Source organism: Nicotiana attenuata, unplaced genomic scaffold (assembly GCF_001879085.1).
Source record: "Nicotiana attenuata strain UT unplaced genomic scaffold, NIATTr2, whole genome shotgun sequence".
Taxonomy (NCBI): Eukaryota; Viridiplantae; Streptophyta; class Magnoliopsida; order Solanales; family Solanaceae; genus Nicotiana; species Nicotiana attenuata.
This window is the reverse complement of record NW_017671273.1, coordinates 114,931-122,036: the sequence shown is the minus strand read 5'-3', so window position 1 is coordinate 122,036 and position 7,106 is coordinate 114,931. Positions and strand designations below refer to the sequence as shown.

The 7,106-nt window shown below is 43.1% G+C and overlaps 1 pseudogene; it reads left to right on the top strand.

The window, feature by feature from the left end:
- The first annotated feature begins 1,167 nt into the window (after positions 1-1,167).
- LOC109207209 lies at positions 1,168-6,850 on the top strand (annotated as a pseudogene).
- Positions 6,851-7,106: the final 256 nt, after the last annotated feature.

The window sequence follows — 7,106 nt, the reverse complement described above, 5'->3', positions numbered from 1 at the left end:
AACTTCACACTTACATAGGTGATTCCTAAACGTGTCATCCCGTAGATACACTATTTGATATACCCCGTATCAAATTTAGAAATCATTAAAAAGCCTTAATGCTTTATCCTTGGTACTGAACATTGTCTCATCACGAGAATGGACCAAAAGTTTAGTTGACAATGTTGAACCGTCATAAATGACTTTGTTTGATCTCCTTGAACCTAGATCTTGGGATCTCCAGTCTTCTAGGTAGAGTTACCGCCACTATGACTTGTTCTCGGCCACAGTCCCATTAATATTTTGTTATTAAAATAAATATTTAATAACATTTTTGTTAATATTTTACTATTAACAAATAAATTTGGTCCAAAAAGTTAATCAATCAATCGATCATTTGACCAAATCCGAAGCCGAAGCCGAAGCCGAAGCCGAGCGAGCGACGACGACGACGGCGCGAGGCTTGCCTTCTTCTCAACTCTTTAAGAGCTAGAAGAAGAGCAATTGCTTATATACCCATAAAAAACCTCTTCCTCTTCCAATATGGGACAATGCCCATTTGCCAAAGGGGGAACTTAAAATTTCACTTAAAAATTTCATTTCCTCCATTTCCCATTCACCCTCTTTTAAGTATTTAATATATTAATTAAATACATCCAAAACCCAATATGTATTGTCGCACAGAATGAAACAGAGACCATTTGTTCATGAATATTCGCAAGTTACAACCTACTGAAATGAAAATACACAAGTTACAACATTGGCATTAACATCAACAACGAAATTTCTTGGGTAGAAAAAATTGCTCATATTGTCAAGATAAAATATTCTGTTGCTGAAGCTTATGGAGGACAACTACCTATTAAAGGATAACAACTGATATCCTTCAGTTTAGGAGTTTGTTATTAGCTTCCTATTTTCTAGGTTTAGGATTTTGCTAGTTTCCTGTATTCTAGTGTATCCTACTGCACAGAATCTTATCATATCAGTTTGTTCCACCTTTAATGTATTTCCGTTTGTATCTGCTCTATATAAAGAGCCTGTTGTTCATGAATAAAATTATCTTTCCTCTTGTGCATTTTAAAACATCATATGGTATCAAGAGCATTCTTTACATCATATGGTATCAAGAGCATTCTTTCTCCTCATAGAGTTCTAAGCTTTTTGTTACCGACCCACCCACCACAAATGGCACCCTCTGTTACCAATTCTGATGCAACAAGCACCACCTCTATTGTTCAATTCAACCCAGTTACCCAACTTCCGATCAAACTTGCTAGCAGCCATAACTTTCTCCCTCTGGAAGGCACAGGTGTCCATGCTCATCAGAGGACACAATCTCTATGGTCATCTAGGTAGGACTATCCCTTCTCCTGTCCAGACCACCACCACAAACAACCAGACAATTGCCAACCCCGATTACGTTAATTGGTTTCGTCAGGACCAGTTGATCCAAAATGCTATTTTACCGTCAGTTGATCCAACTCTTGCTGCCACTGTAGTTGTTGCAGCCACTGCCAAAGCAGCATGGGATCCCTCCATACTGCTTATGCCAATAAGTCTCAAACTCGCGTATTCAACTTGCGAGATCGCCTTGCTCGTCTCACCAAAGAGAACCTTCCTATCACGGACAATCTCAATCAAGTCCGTTCTCTCTGCGATGAACTTGCGACTGCAGGAGCACCTGTCACCAATGCTGAACTCATTGTCAAGATTCTCACTAGGCTTGGACCAGAATATCGAGAAATCTCAGCAGCAATTCGAGCACGTGACACACCTATCTCATATGAAGAACTATTTGAAAAGCTTATTGACCATGAGCTTTTTCTCAAACACAATGCTCTGCCTCACACTTCCACCACAATCAGTGCGGCTGTTGCTCAAAAGACTAGCTCTCAAACAAGGACCAACGCCACCAACAACAACAACAGGCGTCAAAATAACAACCAGCAGCATCGTTCTCAGCCACGGCGCAATCGTCGTCCAATCACCAAGACAACAAGTTAGTGTGCCAATTATGTGACCGCATTGGACACTCTGCTCGAGTTTGTCGCTCTCAGTCTCATAATCATTTTCAGGCACGAGCTAACTTTGCTGGACGACAAACGCAACAACCTGCTCCGTGGATAGTCGATACGGGGGCTACACACCATGTTGCATCGGATGCCCAAAGTCTTACAAACATTAATGACTACAATGGTCTAGAAGAGATTGCTATGGGAAATGGTAACATCATACCAATTTCTCACACTGGTAACACTGATTTATATGTCTAATTCTCGCTTTCAGTTATCTAATATCCTTTGCTCCCCTACAATTGCCAACAACTTAATTTCAACAACAACAATAACAACTACCCAGTAAAGTCCCACATAGTGGGGTCTGGGGAGGGTAATGTGTACGCAGACCTTACCCCTGCCCCTATAGGGGCAGAGAGGCTGTTTCCGATAGACCCTCGGCTCAGAAAGACAAAAATAAAGTAAGAAAAAACAAGAGGAGAGAAATCATTAGTAACTCCAGTGGAAATCGTAATAATAACAGAAACATAAAAACCGAAAGATGAATGACATGCAATAACAGTAACCATAATCTAATGCCCGGGGCTAAGACAAACAACAAGAATAGTGTGGGTCCAACATAAACTGCAAGCCATCTAAGACCAACCCTAATCCAACCCCGCCTCACCCCCAGAATGAAGTAAGGAAAGCTTTACTACCCCTATCCTACAACCCTAATGCGTGACCTCCAGGCCTTCCTATCAAGGGCCATGTCCTCGGAAATGTGCAGTCGTGCCATGTCCTGCCTGATCACCTCTCCCCAATACTTCTTAGGTCTCCCTCTACCTCTTCCCGTACCCACCACGGCTAACCTCTCACACCTCCTCACCGGTGCATCGAGGCTTCTCCTCTGCACGTGCCCGAACCATCTGAGCCTCGCTTCCCGCATCTTGTCATCCACAGGGGCGACGCCCACCTTCTTCCGAATATCTTCATTCCTAATCTTGTCTATCCTAGTGTGCCCGCACATCCACCTCAACATCCGCATCTCTGCTACTTTTATCCTCTGGATATGAGAGTTCTTAACCGGCCAACACTCTGCCCCATACAACATGGCCGGTCTAACTACAGCTCTATAAAACTTACCTTTGAGTATCGGTGGCACTTTCTTGTCACACAAGACTCCAGATGCAAGCCTCCATTTCATCCAGCCCGCCCCTATGCGGTGAGTGACGTCCTCGTCGATCTCTCCGTCCCCCTGAATCATCGACCCAAGGTACTTGAAGCTATCTCTCTTGGGGATGACCTGTGGCCCAAGCCTCACGTCCCCGCCTACATCCCTCGACTCAGCGCTAAACTTGCATTCCAGGTACTCTGTCTTAGACCTGCTCAATTTGAAACCCTTAGACTCGAGAGTCTGTCTCCAAACCTCCAATCGCTCGTTAACACCGGCCCTCGTCTCGTCAATTAGAACTATGTCGTCAGCAAATAACATACACCATGGCACCTCCCCTTGAATATGGTGTGTCAAAGCATCCATCACCAAGGCAAATAAGAACGGGCTAAGCGCTGAGCCTTGGTGTAATCCCATAACAACCGGGAAATGCTCGAGTCGCCTCCCACCGCCTAACCTTAGTCTTAGCTCCATCATACATGTCCTTGATCGCTCGTATGTAGGCTACCGGCACGCCCTTCGCCTCAAGAACATCTCCAGAGCACCTCCCTAGGAACCTTATCATACGCTTTCTCCAAGTCAATAAACACCATGCGCAGATCCTTCTTCTTATCCCTATACTGTTCCACCAACCTCCTAATAAGGTGAATAGCTTCCGTAGTGGAGCGGCCCGCATGAACCCAAACTGATTGTCGGATATAGACGTCGTCTTCCTCACCATCACTCCACCACCCTCTCCCAGACTTTCATGGTATGGCTAAGTAACTTGATACCCCTATAATTGTTACAACATTGGATATCACCCTTGTTCTTTGTTACAACGGTACCACTATACTCGACCTCCATTCCTCCGGCATCCTCTTCGTCCTAGAAATTACATTGAACAACCCAGTCAACCATTCCAATCCTGCTCTACCCACACACTTCCAAAACTCAACCTGAATTTCATCTGGCCCGGTCGCTCTACCCCTACTCATCTTACGCAACGCCCCCACGACCTCCTCCACCTTAATGCGCCTACAATACCTAAAATCTCGAAGACTCTCCGAATGCCCCAAGTCCCCTAGCGCTATATCCTGGTCCCCGTTCCTCATTCAGAAGACCATAAAAGTACGTCTGCCATCTCTGCTTAATCTGGGACTCTCCCATCAATACTCTACCATCCTCGTCTTTGATGCACCTTACTTGGTCCAGATCCCGGGCCTTCCTCTCCCTCGCTTTAGCCAGCCGAACAACTTCCTTTCCCCGCCTTTCTCCCCTAATTCCTCGTATAGACGGCTAAACGTTGCATTCTTAGCCTCCGTGACCGCCAGCTTTGCCTCCTTCCTAGCCACTTTGTACCTCTCTCTATTCGCACTCCTCTCCTCCTCGCTTGTGCTCCCTGTTAACTTCGCGTACGCTACCTTCTTCGCCTCCACTTTACCTTGGACTGTGTCATTCCACCACCAGTCTCCTTGGTGCCTGCCAGAAAAACCCTTCGATACACCTAGCACCTCTCTCGCCGCCTCCCTCACATAGTTCGCCGTCGTCGACCACATAGTGCTCGCGTCTCCACTACTCCTCCAAGCTCCCGTAGCGGATAACCTCCCCTCCAACTCCTGGGCTTTATCCTTGGTTAAAGCTCCCCACCTGATCCTCGGTCGGCCACGAGCATACCGCTTCTTCCTCTTCATCCTGATGCCGATGTCCATCACTAGGAGCCTATGCTGAGTCGCGAGGGTCTCTCCCGGGATAACCTTGCAATCCTTGCACAACCCTCTATCACACCTTCTGAGGAGAAGGTAATCGATCTGAGTCTTCACCGCCGAACTCCGGAAAGTAACCAGATGCTCCTCCCTCTTCGGAAAAGTCGAGTTCGCAATCACCAGCTCGAAAGCCTTAGCGAAGTCTAACAGCGAAGTACCTCCTCCGTTCCTATCCCCAAAGCCAAAGCCACCATGCACCTTGCCATAACTACCAGCAGCCGCCCCAATATGGCCATTAAAATCCCCTCCAATAAATAACCTTTCAGTAGGTGGAATACTACACACAATCTCGTCCAAGCCCTCCCAAAAGTGCCTCTTAACCTCCTCATCCAGGCCCGCTTGCGGCGCGTAGGCGCTAACGACATTGAGGGTGCACACACCGATCAGTTTCCCAATTTTGCCGTGACAATAAAATATCCATTGAATTCTTTCCATTCTCTTATCTTGTGAAGGATCTGAGTACGGGGGCGTCGCTGGTTCAAGGACGGAACGACTTTATGAATGGCCGCTAGACAACCCTTCTTCTCAACCGCAATGCAATGTGGCTATGCGTTTAGATTTGTGGCATTGGCTCTTGGGGCATCCAACATGCCGTAATTTAGATATATTTTTGAAAAAAAATTCCAATCCAGGTATGAAAGACTCTCTTTCGCTTTGTAATTCATGTCAATCAAACAAAAGCCAAAGGCAATCTTTTTCGACAAGTTCTTTGCAGAGTCAAAGGCTGCTACAAATTATTTATAGTGATTTGTGGGGACCTTCACCGGTTTTATCTATTGACAGAAAAAAATATTATGTTTTATTTGTCGATCAATTTTCAAAGTACATGTGGCTACAAACAATACAGACCAAAAATGAGGTTTTCGATATTTTCAAAAAACTACATCCTTTCCTCGAATGTCGGTTTCAAACAAAAATACTATCCTTTTACACTGATGGAGGAGGTGAATTTCAAAGCTTAACTTCATATTTAAAATCACAAGGCATCGAACACTTAATTTTTCCACCTTATACTCCACAAAGAGTTGCTCCAGTAGAGCGATGACATCGCTATGTCGTCGAGACTGCCAAAACTCTAATGCACCAAGCTTCATTACCAGCCACATTTTGGAGTTTTGCATCTCATCAAGCTGTTTTTCTCATTAACAGAATGAACTCCAATTTTAAAAGACAAGTCTCCATATGAGATTTTATTTCAGGAATCACCAAATTATGAGAACATAAAAAAAATTGGTTGTTTTTGTTATTCGTGGCTAAAACCGTATTCACAAAATAAGCTTGATTCAAAATCAAAGCCCTGTGTTTATTTGGGATTTTCAAATAAATATTATTGCCATCAATGCTTTGACCCAACCACCTCCAAAGTTTATCTTTCGAGAGATGTAGTATTTGCTGAAAATAATTATCCTTTTGCCAATATTTTCTCTAATTATAAAAATCTGAATTTAAAAATTACTTGAGATGACGTATCTTCACCAAAAGGCACACACAGGGCTTTGATTACTTGAGATGACGTATCTTCTAGTGTATCCTACTGCACAGAATCTTATCATATCAGTTTGTTCCACCTTTAATGTATTTCCGTTTGTATCTGCTCTATATAAAGAGCTTGTTGTTCATGAATAAAATTATCTTTCCTCGTGTGCATTTTAAAACTTCATACTACCCACTCACCTTAACTTGTTGCAGTAAGTAGCAATTAGTTGATGTAATCTAAGCATCACGATGGAATATTACTACTTTATAATTGTAATTAATCGTGGCTATTGGATGCACAATTCCGCAAAACAGTAGCAACCAAATACTTCTTCTTTTTAATTTAATCTGCGTGCTTTATCATTTTATTTTATTTTTGCTTCTCTGTTAATAGACTGGCTAAATGATTTGCAGCAACTGAAAAGAACTTGGGATATATTCCTCCTAACAGCAACATGTTCTCTTTCTTTCTTTATTAATTAATTTGGATCCCCCCCTACATTTTCAATTAGCAAGTTTTTCAATAATAAGCCTTACTACTTTTTTTATATAACTTCCACTAATTGCTAACACTGTCCTCTTTATTTCCAAAGGAAAAAAAAAAAAAAAACTACCCCACAAGGAATAGAAGATAATAGAGGACAGAAACTGCATTTTCATAAAAATTGAAACTTGATTCTTTTTCAGCGATTATGAAGAAAAGCATGAACTAAAGCAGAAAAACAACATGAAAAA